Source organism: Ranitomeya variabilis, chromosome 1, assembly GCF_051348905.1.
Source record: "Ranitomeya variabilis isolate aRanVar5 chromosome 1, aRanVar5.hap1, whole genome shotgun sequence".
NCBI lineage: Eukaryota > Metazoa > Chordata > Amphibia > Anura > Dendrobatidae > Ranitomeya > Ranitomeya variabilis.
In genome coordinates, this window is record NC_135232.1 from 706527836 (window position 1) to 706546860 (window position 19025).

Here is a 19025-nt window from a genome sequence, read left to right on the forward strand (position 1 = left end):
AAAATTCATCACTCTGGAATTTTATTACTAAGGCAGCGCGGACGTAATCCACATTTCCTATGCAGTATACTGTATTATCTGGTCATTGATCGACTCGTAGATCTGCAACAGCCTATATCTACACACGCTGTGACTTTTTAATATCAGGTGAGAGGTTTTTTTTTTGGAAGCTCTCTGGTTTATTTGTGGGATAAGACCCTATCTTGCGCTTTGTGTCTCCCTCTCTTTCAAATATCAGATGTAACTGTAGTTTGATGAAATTATTATTATTATTATTCATTTTTATAGCGCCATTTATTCCATGGCGCTTTACATGTGAAAGTGGCATACATATACAATTACAATCAACATGAGCAAAAACAATGCACACACAAGTACAGAAGGAGAGAGGACCTTGCCCTCTAGGGCTCAAAGTCTACAGGGGATGGGTGAGGATACACTAGGAGAGGTTAGAGCTGGTTGTTCGGCGGTTCAGCAGACTGAGGATCACTGCAGGCTGTAGGCTTGTCGGAAGAGGTGGGTCTTCAGGTTCCTTTTGAAAGTTTCCGTGGTAGGCAAGAGTCTGATGTGTTGTGGTAGAGAGTTCCAGAGTATAGGGGAAGCACAGGAGAAGTCTTGTATGTGGTTGTGGGAAGAAGAAATAAGAGGGGAGTAGAGAAGGAGATCTTGAGAGGATCGAAGTTTGCGCGTAGGTAAGTACCGGGAGACCATGTCACAGATGTATGGAGGAGACAGGTTGTGGATGGCTTTGTATGTCATAGTTAGGGTTTTGAACTGGAGCCTCTGCACAATAGGAAGCCAGTGAAGGGCTTGGCAGAGAGGAGAGGCTGAGGAATAACGGGGAGACAGGTGGATTAGTCGGGCAGAAGAGTTTAGGATAGATTGGAGTGGTGCAAGATTGCTAGAGGGGAGACCAGAGAGTAGGAGGTTGCATGTTGTGGATTCTGTTTTTGGGCTCCCTCTGGTGGTTACAGCTGGTACTGGGTGACTTTGGTGGGTTGCGGTCTCTGGTTTCCACCTGTCCATCAGAGGCTGGGTGTTTCCTATTTAACCTGGCTTTCCTGTCATTCCCTTGCCGGCTATCAATGTATCAGTGTGTCTCTGTTACTTTTGCTACCTGCTCCTAGGCCTTCAAGACAAGCTAAGTCTGGATTTCCCTGTTTCATGTTTGCTTTCATGTTTTTAGTCCAGCTTGCAGATATGTAATTCTCTGCTGCTGGTTGCTCTAGTGGGCTGAAATTACCACTCATGTACCATGAGTTGGCACATGAGTTCAAGTAATTTCAGGATGGTATTTTGAAGGGTTTTAAGCTGACCGCGCAGTTCACCTTTTGTATCCTCTGCTATCTAGCTTAAGCGGGCCTCATTTTGCTGAATCTGTTTTCATAACTACGTTTGTGCCTTCCTCTCATTTCACCGTCATTATATGTGGGGGGCTGCTATTTCTGTGGGAATATTTCTCTGGAGGCAAGATAGGTCTGTGATTCTTCTGATAGGGGTAGCTAGATCTCCGGCTGGCGCGAGACGTCTAGAGTCCCCCCAGGAACGTTCCCCGGCTGCTGTTAGTTGAGTGTTGAGGTTCAGGATCGCGGGCAGCTCAGGTTCCATCACCCTAGAGCTCGTCCTGTTTTTGCCCGTGTTATGTGTTTAATTCCCTGCCATTGGGAACATGACAGTTGCAATAGTCAAGGTGGTAGATGATGAGGGCGTGCACAAGCGTTTTTGAAGTTGCTTGGTCAAGGAATGTACGGATCTGGGAAATGTTTTTGAATTGGAGTTGGCAGGAGGAGGCAAGGGCTTGGATATATGGCTTGAAAGTGAGGGCAGAGTCGAGGATCACCCCGAGGCACCGAGCATGCGGGACTGGGGAAAGTGAGCAACCATTGACATTTATGGATAGGTCTGGTGGAGGGGTAGAGTGAGATGGGGAAAGATGATAAATTCTGTTTTGTCCATGTTCAGTTTTAGAAAGTTAGTAGAAAAGAAAGATGAAATAGTGGACAGACATTGTGGGATTTTGGTCAGTAAGGAGGTGATGTCAGGTCCAGATAGGTAGATCTGCGTATCATCAGCGTGGAGATGATACTGCAGACCGTGGGATTCCATGAGCTGTCTCAGGCCAAAGGTGTAGATGGAGAAGAGCAGGGGTCCTAGAACTGAGCCTTGGGGAACAAAGACAGACAGGGGGCAAGGTGAGGAGGTGGTGTGGGAGAGGCAGACACTGAATGTCCGGTTTGTTAGATATGACAAGATCCAGGATAGGGCCAAATCTGTGATGCCAAGAGATAACAGAATCTGTAGCAAGAGGGAATGGTCCACAGTGCAAAGGCAGAAGACAGGTCCAGGAAGAGGAGGACAGAGTAGTGTTGCTTGCTCTTGGTGACTTTAGTTAGGGCAGTTTCAGTTGAGTGATGCGGTCGGAAGCCAGATTGTAACCAGTCAAAGAGGGAGTAGGAGGAGAGGTGGGCAGACAGTTCATGATGGACGTGTTGTTCCAGTAGTTTTTGGTGAGATGTGATCTTGACAGCAGGGTGGAGAACTGAGCTTCTGTCATGGCGTAAAAGCTAGTTTTGGAAGAATAGGGCTGAGCAGTTAAGAGGAGGGGCATTGGGGGCTGCGGGCCAAAGCTTTCTCTGATTGTATCGATCTTCTGCTTAAAGAAAGAGGCAAAGTCTTCAGCAGAAATGAGAGGAGAGGGAGGAGGTGCTGGGGGACTGAGTAGAGAATTGAAAGTGTTGAAAAGCTGTTTAAGGTTGTGAGACAGGGAGGATATGAGTGATGAGAAGTAAGTTTGTTTTGCGACAGTGAGTGTGGACTTGAAGCTGGCGAGGGACTGCTTGCATGTGATAAAGTGCTCGGCAGAATGGGATCTCTTCCATCTCCGCTCAGCAACCCCGGAACAACCGTCTCAGTTCTTTGGTCAGGCTGGTCAGCCAGGGCTGACATTACATAACAAGAATGTTGATGATGAGTAAACATTATATGTGCAAAGAAAAAATGTCGGAGTGCTTTTTTAAACATAAATCACAACCCAACATTTAATATAAGAGTCCAGTGCTTAGAAAAGTAGAAAAAAAGACTGGAGGGAAGAAGAGAAAAAGAAAAGAAAAAGGGAACAGTTCCAAAATAAAGGGAAAACTTGCCGGAAAGACCTAAACACTTAACCCCTTCCCCCTATACATTTTAGGTCAAAGCTGTCCGAACCACCAATATTGTTCAGATTGACCAACCATCTAATGTGTTTGGGGGCCTCCCGATTCTTTTGGATTTTGCCAAGGGGGGTGGGTTGGAAGGAATAGCTATTTTTTCTGACCAAGGTTAAGTGGGCGTAATAAATCGTGTTCTTCCTCTGATGGTGGCTTATGTGACCTGAGTACAAAAGGATCAGGTATATTGAAATTCAACATGCCCAAGCCTTCTTTATCTGTTAGGAGAAAGTCAGGAGGCCCCCATATGTATAAGACAGCCGGCATGTTCTGACTTCCTAATTTTATGTGTATAGGGCCTTTTGTCCATCTTTTGGAGTCTGTGCAGATTAGATGTAGGTTTTATTGGTGTAAAGAGACCATGCTTCCATTTATTACATGCTGTCTATTGATTTGCCATAGCAGTGATCAATGATATTTTCTTACAAAGGTTCTGTCACCAAGACAAAAGTTACCAGTTTTTGCTCTTTTATTCCTGCTACTCCCCTGAGTATTCTGGTTTTGTTCTTTTTTAAATCTGTTCCAGAGATATGGGTTTTTATGTAGTGCTAATGGGGGTGTGACTCACCGGTTCCTCTGGGGTGTGTCTTTAGTCAGCTCTGCATAATTTCTCTGTGAGTCACGCCCCCTAGGGGAAGTACCATAAAAAATTGCACTAAATAAATGTCCCATATCTCTGGAACCGTATGACAGATTTAAAGAAAACAAAACGCTAAATACTCAAGGGAGCATCGGAAATAAAATAAGTACATTAAATGGCAATTTTTTTCTTGGTAACAGGTCCTTTTACAGGGGTGAGTATTAGTTATTTTATTACCTTTTTTTAGTTATTTTAAAAATAAATTTGCTGCCATGGGTGATGAAGAATACAGATGGAATAATGCACTTTTAATGTTCCTGTATCTCTGATTTTCCTTATGATCTTGTCTTATGTGTAATGCTCCCAGAGAAAAAAAAGTATGCAAATGAACCTCCGGAAGATAGAAATGGGTTCTCTAGTGCCACCAGTAGGTTGCTACAGTGTAAGTCAAACATTGCATTCTAGAAAGAGACATGGTATAGTATGGAGACTTTTTTTCCATCTGGAGGAAAGCATAATACCCCCCCAAAAAGAGTAAAAATTAACTTCATGTCTCATCTGCAGGGCCAGTAGTGGAATACGGACCATTGATATCGATACCGGCTTTACAAATCCACGCTTTAACCTGTGCTTGGTCTGGATGACATCTCAGACACAGAAGAGCGGATTAGGTCATGGTTTACATTGCTATCTCCATTTCATTTGATCTGCGGGTTTATATTTTTGCTGTTTTGTGTGCACACAGCGGCACTTAGAAACAATCCCCTCTAAATACTGTACATTCCATCTCTCACATTATAAGAATCTGTAATTGGCGTCTTTTGTCTCCGGTAATGGGTAGGGTATAATTTCCCAGCGCAGATGTGTACGTAATCTACCTCTGTTAGTTTAATATCTCATACACATCACATACAAAGATCACCTACAGAACAGCGGGAAAAGTGGAGGAAAAGTGATTCTGTCGAAATTTCCGCAAATGGTTTAGAAGAGAGTCGGAAAAAAGGTAGAAAATGAAGATTTGCTGGCCGCTATTTGAATATAAACACTCTTCACTTCCATGCAGAAAAGTTTAAAGGAAGCAGATGAAGGAGGGAGGGGGAAGGAAAGAAAAGCCAGAGATAGACAGTGATGCCTCACATCTTCATGGGAATGTAAGAAGACAAAAGAGAGTAAAATGATGGCAATTTTATGTATTGCACATAAGGGCTGTCTGAGTTAATGCATATGACAGGGTAATATAGACATGATTACAAAGAAGCTTCTGCTCTGCCCCTTTCTGTGTTACGAACAAAAAAAGAAGAAAAAAATTCTATATATGAGTGTGTTAACCCACCGCTGCCAGCTTATTTAATGTGTAACCAATTGGTTTCTTATTTGTATGTATAATTATCGGTGATAGAATTGGGTTTGTACGTAGGGGCAATGATGAAGGTATAAGAGAAGGGAAGATCAAACCAGACTTCTATTCCTGTTCTAAATATTATTTTGCCTTCAAACAACACACTTTGGAGTGCATACAGCTGATTGACAAAACATTCTTCCACAACCAACCTACGCACACTTCTTGCGTGGACTTCACTGACTGTCAAATCATCGTACAATCAACCCCTCCTCTACTATTGAGTGCCCTTTGCAAACAATGAAAACACTCCACCATCACTAACACTCCTACTAAATTGTTGGATCTTAGCTGGCTATCAACCCATCAAACCCTCCCTTTATGAGTGCCCTTAGTTGGTCATCCACCAATCAAACCATGCCTTGACAAGTCCCCTTGCTGTCCATTAAACTGTCCCACCATCTCTAAACCACACTATTTGAGCAACGTTGACTGACCATCAACTTATCAAACCCTCCCTTGATGAGCACACTTTAATACCCATTAATCAATTAAAGCCTCCCCTGATGTGCATTGTTAACTGCCCATGGAACTATAAAAGCCTTTCCTGATGAACATCCTTGACTGCTTATGGACCCATGAAAGCCTCCTTAGATAAGCAACCTTGACTGGCCATAAACCAATGAAAGCCTCCCTTGAAGAGCACACTTGATTGGCCATAAGCCCATGAAAGCCTCCTTTTATGAGCACCCTTGACTAACCATTAAACTATCCCACCATCCCCAAACACATTTCTTCAGTGCCCTTGACTGGCCGCTGACCATCAACCCATCAAACTCTCCTTTGATAAACAACCTTGGCTTGCCATCAACCCATCAAACTCTCTCTTTCATGGCTAGCCATGAAACTTTCTCAATATCTCCAAACATACTTCTTGAGTAGGCTTGGCTTGTCATCAACTCACCAAACCATAAAAACCTCCTTTTAGGAGTGACCTTGGCTTCAAAATAACCTCCCCCTTGTGAGTGTCCTTCACAGATCATCAATACATCCCACCATCAACCCTACCTTGACGAGTGGCTTTAGATGGTCATATAACTCACCCGCTATCCAAATTAGCCCTCTTGGACTCTCAACCTCCGCAACTCCTTTTGACATGTGTCTCTTGGTTTGCCACGATGCAATCCATTTGAAATTGACTGTGTTACAAAAGTTAGGATAGAGTGGATGCCCAAGGATTGTTTTAGTGAGCAGTTTCCTTAATCTGTGCAATTGCCAAGGCTCCCCATTTCCTAGTTAGCTAGTTAGACCCCAAGGATGACTGTCACAGATAAACATTCCACTTTTCTTTCAGTCCGAGTATTTGGGCAGAGACTTTTCAATCGCTGACCGGTCAGTGTTCTATACAATGAAAAACAGTACTTTAGTGCCAAATGCTCTTGGACGAGACTCCAAAAAATCCCCAATCATCAAAACCGAAATTCAGCAATCAGGCAGGTATACTGGATGACTGAACTGTTTCTTGTTGGAAGACATCATTTACCAATGAGCAAAATTAAGGGACCAAAAAAATGTAAAACAGATGACTGTTTATTTTTATTAACGGGTTAGTGAAATGGCGTTCACGTTAGTCTGTATACTGTGTTCCCCATATTAAAGGTAAACTGAGCTGGTGTGCAATACTGAGCAAAATAAATTGCATCAGTGCATGTTAATGGATACAGAAGATTAAACTGGTGAATTATACTTCCTGGGGTGAAGCAATGTGGTTTTTTATACACCTGATTTAATCTGTGCAATATACTGGGCAAAGTAGATTGAATCAGTGCATTATACTGGTTTAGGATGATCGACCCAGTGATTAAATTGGGAGCACGAATCAATGTACGGTAAGTTATCGGAGATTGAATCGGTGGTTTCATTGGACTTTGGAGACTTGGGGTTAAGATTTTATTGGCAAAGGACATGATAGCAGTCTCAGATTCTGTTTAAAGGGACACTAAACTTCTAGCTTACATCAAATTGCTTTACATCATTGTTTGCAATCTATTGTTCCCTGTAGCTAACCGTTTGGAAAATGGGGAATGGCAGTGGTATTATTTAGTGTAATGTTGCACTCCATAGATGGGATTGGAGCTGAGATGTTAAAACTGTTCTAATCTGTCTCCATTACACATTTCTGGAATTGCACAAACTGATTTTGTACCAGGCACAACATTGTCCGCCCGCAGCCACCACTAGGGGGAGCTCAGGTGAATACTGCAGACTGCTATAATTGCATTTGGTGTATTATGAGAAATCCTAAGCTCCCCCTAGTGGTGACTACCTGCAAACAAAATGTAATGCTTAAAATGGCTTGTACCCTTTCAGAAAACTTTTGTCTATTAACCTAAAAAACCTAGACTTTTGAAAGACTATTTTAAGATTAACAGAGCCTATGGACAATACGTTTTTTCAAATGAGCTAACTCCTTTAAACTCTTTTCTATTTTCAGACTTTTTTGGGGAGGCTCAATGAAAAAACAAACAAAAAACAAATTTCTTGCATTATTTCTTATTTTTTTTTAAGCCATTCAACACGGTGGATAAATAAAGCCTTGTAGTTTGTGTTGTTATGGTTGAAGGGTGGACTTTTTACTTTTTTTTGTAATGTAGGTAATAAAACATATTGTTTTTTATTTTGACATTTGTTTTGTTTATTTTAAACATTTTGCTTCATTTTTACATGTCTTTCTTTTTTTTTTAGTTCTATTGGGTCAGTCGACCAGGCTTTATTGCTAATATCATACCCTGCAATATTGACCTGCCAATATTCCTACCTGCCAAAAGAAGTTCAAAGATGGTCGATCCCAAGGGTCTTCATTAGACATCCTGGGGACTGTGGAAACCCAATGGTACCCCACTGGAAGCACCAATGGGGTGGAAAAGGGAACTTAATTTCTCTAACCGTTTAGATCCCACGGTCATTATTAACCGCAGCATCTAAGGGGTTTGGTTGGCAAGATTAGAGTTACACTCAGTATAAATGGTAAAAGGTCCGGATATAGATAAGATATAATAAAAAAATAATTAGCAGAGGATTTTGTACTTATTTAGGGGTCTACCATATGCCAGTATTATAAATATCGCATGGCCAATTGGGGCTTTCTTACAGATTTTGTATTGGGGCCAGGAGCTTCAAGCCACGTCCCTGTGAACCAGGTTTTCTCAAGGCTGAATGGTCAGAGAGGGCTCAGACTTTCCTGTTTCTAGATAGAAATCCTCTGCAGACAAGTCCCCTTTGGGGACTCTAGCGGGGGCCTTATTGGTTGATGACTTTTCGATTCTTTTTTTAATGTTATTTTATATTCGTCCGTGGATTTCTATACAGTTAAGCTTGTTCGCTTCCCAAAAGGGGTTAATAATTTTGTAGCAAGAAATGTATGGGTGGTTTTTGCGCCCGAACTGTTGCTATCATCATTTCAAACAATGTTGAGAAATGACATTTGAGGGCCAGGTAATTTGGGTAATTTACACCAGTCACATTCGGAGAGTCCTAACTTAGTATTTATTTTCTCTCGGGCTGTTTCATGTGGTTCCAGTTTGCAGACGTAAAAATACCGGGCTGTGTTTATTTATAAAGGACCAACACGTTCCGCGCTTCTACTGCCGCCATACAGAACATGTAAATAACGCAGGAGCGAGGATACACTGCCATGGGACAGCACTCAACGTCTTATTAATATGGAAGGAGGAGGATGTCATCCAGCAACTGGTAGCTCTTTTATGACTCCATACTTCCCAGTTAGGGAGATCCTGACCCCACAATGCAAAACAACTTTCTGATAGCCATGAATTCCATTTATTTACCTGGGGGCAAAAAAACAGAAATTCAGCCATTTTGATTTTTTTTTCCATTTTGGCTTTCACTGTATGGGATGAATATTTGGATATTTTATTAACTTGGAAAGTTATACACACAGCAATACCAAATATGTTCTTTTTTTTCATTTTATTTATACTGTGTAGGAAAAGGGAAAAGAGGTGAAATTCAATTTTTTTAATTTTCTTTTTAAATATGTTTCCTTTTTTTTTGGTCAGTGAACATGTGATTGAAATATTGTTATATAGTGTATTCTAAAATCACCACAGGCTGAGCTTCATAGGTGTAAAAATAAGCATACGCAGAGGAGTCAGTAGAACCTGACTGCAATTACGTCATCGCAACCCCACAATTGAGCTGCGAGCAAAGGGCCCATGGGCATCACAAGGGACAATCCCCCAATTCCAACCTGTTAAATGCTGCTGTCACAATTGACAGCGGCATCTAAGGGGTTAAACTGCTGTGATCTGCGCTGGCTCCAATCTCTGCTGTTAGTGGCAGATGTTGACTGCACACATCCGGAGCCTGTCCCATACATGTAGTGCACACCGGGCTCAGTGGCCACACTGGCGAAGTGGCCTCTGAGTCTCTGACACTTTCTTGAGTTCTATCCATTGTTTGCATACAACGTAACGGTGTTGCATCCAAAATCAACAAAAGCCCCAATTCCATCGCTGGGTCGCTTACTGGACATCTTGCCAAAAAGTCCTCTCCAATCAATGGCTGTAGGGCGAGATAGGCAGTCCCTTATAGACACCAGGACTGCGGCTGACCCAGTTAGTCTCTGCTGCTCTCAGATCAGCCAGATAATCCTAGTAACAGATTTCCTTTAAGGCCAGTATAAGCAAAATTTATCACCAAGTGTTTGCATCTGAAAGCAGCATAATATAGGGGCAAACACTCTGATTCCAGTGATGTGTCACTTTCTGGGCTGCTTGCTGTAGTTTTGATAAAATCACTGTTTTCTCTAGCAGTTCCATGAATGCTGAGCTCTGTACAACCCCTCCGATATCACTGATTGGCAGCTTTCTGCCTATGCAGAGTGTAAACAGAAAACCAATCAGTGGTGGGGTTCGGGTTGCACTACCTGGCAGAAGGTTTACTTGTCCTCTAGTGATAATCTCCTGCTGATAAATCTGAGATTTTATCAAAACTGCATCAAGCAGGCCAGTAAGTGACACATCAGGGTCTCTACCCTTACATCACACTGCTCTCAGGTTAGGTGGCAAAAACCTGCTGACGGATTCCCTTTAAGGAAGGGGTGACAATGTCTGGTGTCTCTCCAGTAACTGTAGCCTTCTAGCCGTTTTAATGTCTCATTCCAAATCTACTGTGAAGAAGACAGGGTCGGACTGACCCACCGGACACCCGGAGGATTCTTCGGTGGGGCCAGGCACTAACACCTGCTGGCATACAGGGCCGGCAGCTGCTTAGGGCCTCCGCTGCTCCAGGGGCCCCCAGCCAGTGGCGTGTTGCTAATAGCGGCACACCATGCAGCTGCTATGGGGTCCCCGAGTCAGGGGTGCCTGCCTGATGCCAACAGAACAGCAGCGGGAGACAGGAGGCAGAAGCCTGTCCCCGCTGCTAAAGAGAAATGACTATTCACTCTTCCCCACGCCCCCATGGGCGTGGAGAGGGGTGAATATTCATTTCACTGTTAGCCGCAGGCTGCAGCTTATACCACATGTAAAGCCAGTGCGGCTGCAACGGAGGTGGAGGGGGGCCCCTGCAGGTGGCTAACACTGAGGGAAATCTGGCCTGTTTATCCGGCCCCAAGGCACCGGCCAGATTGCCCTCATGTGCACGGAGCGATGCCGGCAGCTCTGCTGCCTATGGGAGAAAATGGCAGTGGAGCGGAGCTGAAGGGAATTGTCCTGCTTCGTGTGTGGCGCTTCCTGTCTGATACCGCAGCGCAGCTGGATGACAGCATTCAGCGCGCGGCTGTACCAGAGAGAAAGCTGCCAGCGATGAAGATGCTGCTGGGGAACGTGCGGAGAGATGAGTGGTGCTGTGTGTGTGATTCTCTGTGGGGGAACGTGCAGAGAGGTGAGTGGTGCTGTGTGTGTGTCTGTGCGGGGGAACGTGCAGAGAGGTGTGTGTCACTGCGGGGGAACGTGAGGAGAGGTGAGTTGTGCTGTGTGTGTCTCTGCGGGGGAACGTGCAGAGAGGGGGGTGTGTGTGTTTCTGCGGGGGAACGTGCAGAGAGGGGTGTGTGTGTGTTTGTCTGCAAGGGAACGTGCAGAGAGGAGTGTGTGTGTGTGTCTGTGGGGGAACATGCACAGAGGTGTGTGTGTGTATAGGTGGTGGACAGGGTAATAATGCGGGTGATGGAAAGTGCAATGGGGGTGTTGGGGGAGGCAATGATGGAGGTGGTGGGGGAGAAAGGCAATGATGGGGTGGTGAAATGGGCAATGATGTGGGTGATAGGAGAGAAGACAATCATAGAGGTGGTTGAAAGGGCAATAATGGGGTTGTGGAGAAGGCAATGATGGAGGTGGTGCGGGAGAAGGCAATGATGTTGTGGTGGCAAGGACAATGATGTGCTGGTGGGGAGGAGGCAATGATATGGAGGTGGTGTAATAGGCAATGATGGGGTGATGGGGAGAAAGCAATGATAGAGGTGGTGGAAAGGGTAATGATGGGGTGGTGGGTGAGAAGGCAATGATGGAGGTGGTGATGAGGACAATGAGGGAGGTGGTGGAGAGGGTAATGAGGGGGTCTACATTATATTCTATGAGGGGGGCTATATTATATTCTATGAGGGTTGCATTATATTCTGTGAGGGAGGCTACATTATATTCTATGAGGGGGCTAGCCCAACCCCTGCTACATAATTAAGATCTGTACCACCTTATAGTATACCCTGATATTAGCGTAGAGCACAATTGGTGGTCTTGTATTTACTTCTATGTAGCTACATAGTGGGCCCCAAGAATGATTTTTTCTGGTGGGCCCAAGGTGCTCCAGTCTGACGATGGCAGCAGACATAAGAATGTGCATGGAAGAGACTAAACTCTGACACACAATGTTTATTTGTAAATATCTTTTGTATTTTTAATTGTTACAACTTCCAGTTATTCTAAATACAAATAATCCTCCACAATTTGCTCGAACACCCACACATCCAGCACTCCAACAGGATCTGTGCCAGCAGCCCTCCATCACCGGGAAAGCTCGGAGACTAGAAATCTGACGATTGCTACACAATACTCAGTCTCAATATTCCTGAGTTGCGGAACGGTTGTGAAATTATATAAAAGCTGAGAATGTTGCAATGAAGAACTAGACTCACAGTAGTCCAAAAAATATAAATAAGGATCCATTTGATTGTTGTTAGGTGGCCACTTCAGTTGTCACCCTGTGTAGTTGTTGAGGCCCATGCAAAAAGTTGTCATTCAGCTTTCCCTTGCCATCAGCATGTAGTTACCTGGTGTAAATGCTGCTGTTCTCCTGAATCCGGCACTGTTTTTCTTTTGTTCCTGCGCCTCTCCATTCCTGATAAATGGCCCTCTCTTCGCTGTATATTAATTTAGTCTTTTCAGCCAAGTGGGCGTTATCCTCAAGAACATGCCCACAGAGAAGAGTTGAAGACAAGACCCACTTGTCTAACAAAACTAAATTTATATATAAGGAAAAGAGGGCCATATCTCAGGAACGGAGAGGAGCAGGAACAAAAGAAAAACAACGCCGGGTTCAGAAGAACAGCGGCATTTACACCAGGTAAAAAGATTCCACTTGTATAAAAAACTTTAGTTGGTAATTTTATTTTCTTAAATGTATGTATTTTGAACTAAAGGCAATTTTTGCAACTGGATTTCATTAAAAATGTATTTATTAAGCACCCTTTGGCTTTTAAGGCTGTTTGTGTCCCTGCTTATTGCTGGCTGCATAAAGAGTTAATTAAGAATCCATCAGTGGGCACTTTTGGATAACAGAGCTTGTATCTCTTTTATCTGTCTTTTTTCAGAGCTCCTCTCAGTTGATTTCTGACCACAAACCTCATAAAAAGTCAAGCTGAACTCATGAATCAGCTGAGGAAAGCACAGATAAAAGATGTAAAAACTCTCCTGTCGGAATGAGCTCACTGATGGATACTCAGTAAACTCATTCTACAGCCAGCATTAAAAAGCAAACGGTGCAAAATTTCTAATTAAACCAAAGTGCAAAAATATTTTTAGTCCAAAATGCATTCATTTAGAAAAAAAAAACATTCTATAGGTGTCCATAAAACTAGTAGACTTTATTATTGTAAATCATTTCTCATTTTAATTAATGTTTTTTTCTTACATTTTTATTCAGAAGTTTGACAAATATTTACCTGACCAAGACAAGGAAAGCCCAAAACAGACATCACAGGTGGAAGCCTGATTTTAGTCATTCTCTTAGTTTGCGGTTGAAGAGCGCTGTGGAGTATTGACCGTAAATGATGGATTCAGTATATGATATAATGGAGGCTTTAGGTGCACGGCGGCAGAGAAATACATTAGCGCTAAGCATCTGTGAGGTCATCTAGTAAAAAATGATGTTGGTCGGGTACATTAACCCCCATAAGATGGACTCCAAACCTATCAGAGATAACATGAAGCTATCAAACCCCATTATTCCGGACAGGTAAGGTTATTTATTATGACAGGCAATGAGTCCAGGGTATTGCATATTAATTCCAAGAACAGATATGTCGAAATTACAGTTTACATTCACAGCTCTTGATTTTTTTCATAAGCTTTATTTTAATTGTTAATGATTTTTTGTAATTTTAATGTTTAAATTGTGTTTTTTTGGCATTCTTTAATTACACTTTTTAGTGATGTTTAATAGCTTTTTTGTTTATTAAATTAGCATTTTTATATTATTATTTATTATTATATTCATTGATGGTTTTTATGAGATTTTTCATGTTTATAGATTTAAAGGCAATTTGATGATAAATTGACAATGTATTTGACTATTACTGTTTATTATTATTTAATAATTATAGTATTATTATTATCACCTACTTATTATTATTTATTATTATTACCTACTTATTATTGTAGTTTATTATTTTTATGATTTTATTAATACTTATAATTATGATCTACTTATTATTGTTTACTATTATCTACTACCAGTAATTGTTTATTATTATTATCATCTACTCATTATTGTTTGTTATTATTATTAAATATATTATTGTTGTTTATGATTATTTATACTTATTATTATTGTGTTTTATTATTATTGTTTATTATTATCTAATTACTATGGTTTATTTTTATTAGTAGTAGTAGTATTTCTGCTTATTATTATTTGTACTTCTTATTATTATGTTTAGTTATTGTTTATTGTCTAATTAATATTGCTTATTGTTATTATTATTATTAGTAGTAGTAGTAGTAGTAGTAATAGTAGTAGTAGTATTTTTATTATTATTTACTTATAATTGTTGTTTAGTATTTCTATAATTTTATGACTACTTATTATAATTATTATCTACTTTTTATTTTTTGTCCTCTCCTTTTTTTTCCGTCTTCTTTCTTTTGTGCAAAAAGAAATGTGCCGAGAATGATTTGAATCATGTACGCAAATATTTTTTTTCCTCATTCTCTGGAGTATAACACTGTAATTCTATAAATAATAATTAAAAATTATCGCTATTAATAAAATATAATGCTAAATATTATTAGCATGATGACTGCATTTGGCCACTAGGTGACACTGTTTTATTGATTTACCTCGCAGTTTTTTTATTTATTTTTTTTAACCCCCACAGGACAAGTAGGTTTTAGATTTGTTAGATTTGCAGTTATACAAAGGAATCTGATTATTTATTAGGAATAAGTTATTCCGGAGCCGTTTTGTCCATTTTAATAAATACAAGTTGGAAAATATTCACGTTCTGGGTTTCTCCCATTGGTCCTGCCAGTCACTACGACCACATGAAATGGATATTGCAGGCAAATAAAAAAACATAAAAAAGTTGCATTAAATTATTATTATTATTATTATTATTATTATTATTAATTGTTATAGCGCCATTTATTCCATGGCGCTTTACATGTGAGGAGGGGTATACATAATAAAAACAAGTACAATAATCTTAAACAATACAAGTCATAACTGGTACAGGAGGAGAGAGGACCCTGCTCGCGAAGGCTCACAATCTACAAGGGATGGGTGAGGATATAGTAGGCGAGGGTAGAGCTGGTCGTGCAGCGGTTTGGTCGATCGGTGGTTACTGCAGGTTGTAGGCTTGTCGGAAGAGGTGGGTCTTCAGGTTCTTTTTGAAGGTTTTGATGCTAGGCAAGAGTATTCAATTGAATACCGTATTCAAAATGTTCAGAGTTAGTATAATGAATATATTCACATAATTTATTTGGTACTACAGAGCTGGACACTCTGTGTGCTGCCATATGGTGCTCCGGACTGTGCGGTATTGCACTGTTTGGACAGTGGGGTTAACCATAGGGACAAGGCTTAGTAAAAAAAAAAAAACCTAAAAAAAAACTGACTAAGGCCGGTTTCACACGTCAGTGGCTCCGGTACGTGAGGTGACAGTTTCCTCACGTACCGGAGCCACTGACACACGTAGACCCATTAAAATCAATGCATCTGTGCAGATGTCATTGATTTTTTGAGGACCGTGTCTCCGTGGGCCAAACACGGAGACATGTCAGTGTTTGTGGGAGCGCACGTATTACACGGACCCATTAAAGTCAATGGGTCCGTGTAAAACACGTACCACACACGGAAGTTCTCCGTGTGCAGTCCCTGTGCCTGGCTGGAGATAGCGCTTACAGTAAGCGCTGTCCCCCCCACATGGTGCTGAAGCCGCCATTCATATCTTCCCTGCAGCAGCGTTTGCTGCATAGAAGATATGAATAATAGTGTTTAAAAGAAAGATCTATCTGTCCCCCGCCCTCCCACCCCCTGTGCGCCCCCCCGCTGTTCTGAAAATACTCACCCGGCTCCCTCGCATTGTCCTGTCCTGGCCGCACCTTCTCCTGTATGCGGTCACGTGGGGCCGCCGATTAGAGTCATGAATATGCGGCTCCACCTCCCATAGGGGTGGAGCCGCCTATTCATGACTGTAAATGAGCAGCCCCACGTGACCGCATACAGTAGAAGGTGCGGCCAGGACAGGAAGCAGCGACAGCCAACGAGGGAGGCGGGTGAGTATTTTCAGAACAGCGGGGGGGCGCACAGGGGGTGGGGGGACGGGGGACAGATAGATCTTTCTTTTAAACACTATTATTCATATCTTCTATGCAGCAAACGCTGCTGCATAGAAGATATGAATCGCGGATTCAGCACCAGATGCTGGTACGTGTGGTACCCAGCACGGTGCGTGTGGTACCCAGTGGGCACACGGGCGGCACACGTGTGCCGCAGGTGTGCCACATTGATGTACACCAGAAACGTAGGGGCATACGGACACGGATAATTCCGGTACCGATTGTTTCCGGTACCGGAATTATCTGGATGTGTGAGACTGCCCTAAAGTGAATGTTTGGGAGTGTTTCCCAAATATCTACTCTACATTAAAAGGAGTCTGTCAGCAGAAAATGACTGTTCAAACCAAGCACAGGCACTTATTGTTGACGAGCAGTTCAATGCACTCTCTTATCTAGATGGTTTCCATTTATCTTCGCATCTAACTGCACTGATTGACATCTTAGACTTTACGGAAGCCGGAGATAAAATGAAAACAAGTAGGGGGTGCACTGCATGGCTCAGGCTATGCTTGGTTTGAACAGTGATTTTCTGCTGACAGACTTCCTTTAAGGGGTTCTCCCCATCTACATAGCTGAATATTGCCGGATAGTGCTAAAAACAAGCACTTTTGCAATTTACTTATTTTTAAAACTTGTAACCATTCTGAGATATTAATACTTTTTCTTGTTTACAGCTCGTTGTCCTGGAGACCGACCACCGCTGCTGTCTAACTTGAAAAGCACTGTTCAGACAGCTGTCTGGAAACTAGGAAAGAAACAAGCGATCCTGGCCAGCTTCCAAACAGTGCAATAGAAAAGAACTTGGAAGCACTGTGCGTGTAATGCCGTCCAACAGCGGTGGTCGGTCTCCAAGGCAACGAGCTGTAAATAAAAGTGTTAATATCTCAAGAACGGCTGAAAGTTTTAATAAGCTGTAAATTAGAAAATTGCTCTAAAAAGCTGTATCCGACAGTACCTATTTATGAAGATGGAATAACCCTTTAAACGACAGAAACAATTATTAGGAGCCCGCTGAGCGGTTCACCGTGACTAAGAACCCAATGTTCATTTTTGTAAATTTTTGCCTATTTTTTATTTATTTCTCAGACTTTTTTTTACACTTTGTCCTCTATTATAAAAGTTCCAAAGGAAGAAAACAAAACAATTCCTTTTTTTTCTCTCCCGCACAGAGTTTTCCTGTACTGCCCCCCTATGACGGCCACGGATCTAATTCCGCAACCCCAGCCAGATTGCTCCTATGAAGTGCCCGACGGGTGTCTGCTCGTGTTCCAGAGACGAGGTGCATTAACATTGAAAATTGTCCTTTTAATCCTTAAATTAGGATGGAAGCTTTGAAGGATAATTATGTTCTATATGTAACAATGGTGTAATCTGTAAACAGTGTGACTGTATGCGGGGGGGCGCCCAGGAATGTATTCTGCATAATTGTTTTCAAGATGCACTTTGTTATTTGGACTTAAAGGAAAACAAATGGGGTAACATCTCCTAGTGATATCCAGGCCGATAATCCGCCGAGAGCCGCCAATTATATTCAATAGAATTATGCTATGGAATAGAAAAAAAATAATAAAAATGCATAGCTTAACCCCTAAAGACCTTGCTAGAATCATGCTTTTTTAGGTGCTTATTATGCCAAATACTTTTCCCACATACTATATTGCCAAAATTTTCTTTTTTTACCCTCATTAAAAGAATGTAAAAAGGACACCTTTCAGCAGGTTTTTACATATAGAATTGATAGTATGGTTGTGACCCTTGATAAAGAAAAATATCAATTTTTTTTAGAGATTTGATGCACTTAAGAAATCTAATGAAAATCAGGTTAGAAGTGCTTTGGGGGCGTGTCAGTGCACTTGAAAAGCTTTTTTGGTCACACCCCCATTGCACTCCCAGCCTGATTTACATGTGACTTCTACTCTACAATTCTCATTACTGGCACATTGGATCTTTACCAAAAATATGTAATTTTTCCTAGGGGAATAAATGCTTATAAAGCTGTACCACTACTTGTATATGTAAAAAAAAAACTTCTGACAGGTGCCCTTTAAAAAAAATTCCTTTAGTCAGAAAATAAAAGAAAATTATTCTTAAAATTATTTGCATAAAAAATACATTATAAGAATACATTTTTTAATATTATTTTCACCTGAAAAGCAAATAGCTCACACCAAATTGACCTCGATGAAGTCTGAAAATATTGGAATGTGTATTTAACCCAAAAAAAATTGCCCCTAAATTGTTAATAAAATAATCAGACTTTTTTTCATATTTTTTTTTTTAAAGGGGTTGTCCACTTCTCATGTTTCCACCTTGTAAGATAATACCAATTAGGCCGGGGTCACACTTGCGAGTGTGATGCGACCCTCTCGCATCAATACCCAGCACTCGGGGCCAGAGCGTGCGGCTGCATGTATTTCTATGCAGCTGCACACTCCGGTCCCGAGAGCCAGTGGCAGTGCCGGGTATTGATGCGAGTTTCTCGCATCACACTCGCAAGTGTGACCCTGGCCTTATACCCACCTCCAGTACCGGCGCCAATCCAGCGGTGTCTGCACTGTTTCTCCCGGGGATTGCATAGCATTATGTCAGGCGATCACTGCTGCCAACCAGAGCTGGCTTCACTCTCCCCTCCATCGGACACATTACATATATCAGGAGTCAGCCAAAGATGCTGCAGCTCTCATTTCCTCTGGATTTATGTGATACGTGCGAAGTCAGGGAGAGTGAAGTGACCTCTGATTGGCCACAGGTATTGCGTGACATAAAAAAGTCACGCGAGCTCTGGGAGGGTCAGTGCCAACACCGTTGGACCGGCACCTGCACCA

The 19025-nt window shown here is 41.9% G+C and overlaps 1 long non-coding RNA gene across 2 annotated transcripts; it reads left to right on the forward strand.

Annotated features, from left to right (window-relative positions):
• The first annotated feature begins 473 nt into the window (after window positions 1-473).
• On the forward strand, window positions 474-18040 carry LOC143818486 (uncharacterized). Of its 2 annotated transcripts, none has more exons than XR_013224584.1 (3): window positions 474-516; window positions 13286-13597; window positions 17370-18040. It is a non-coding gene; the product is annotated as an uncharacterized LOC143818486 (long non-coding RNA). The 2 variants fall into 2 exon arrangements; XR_013224607.1 differs by lacking the exon at window positions 474-516 and adding an exon at window positions 7639-8018.
• Window positions 18041-19025: the final 985 nt, after the last annotated feature.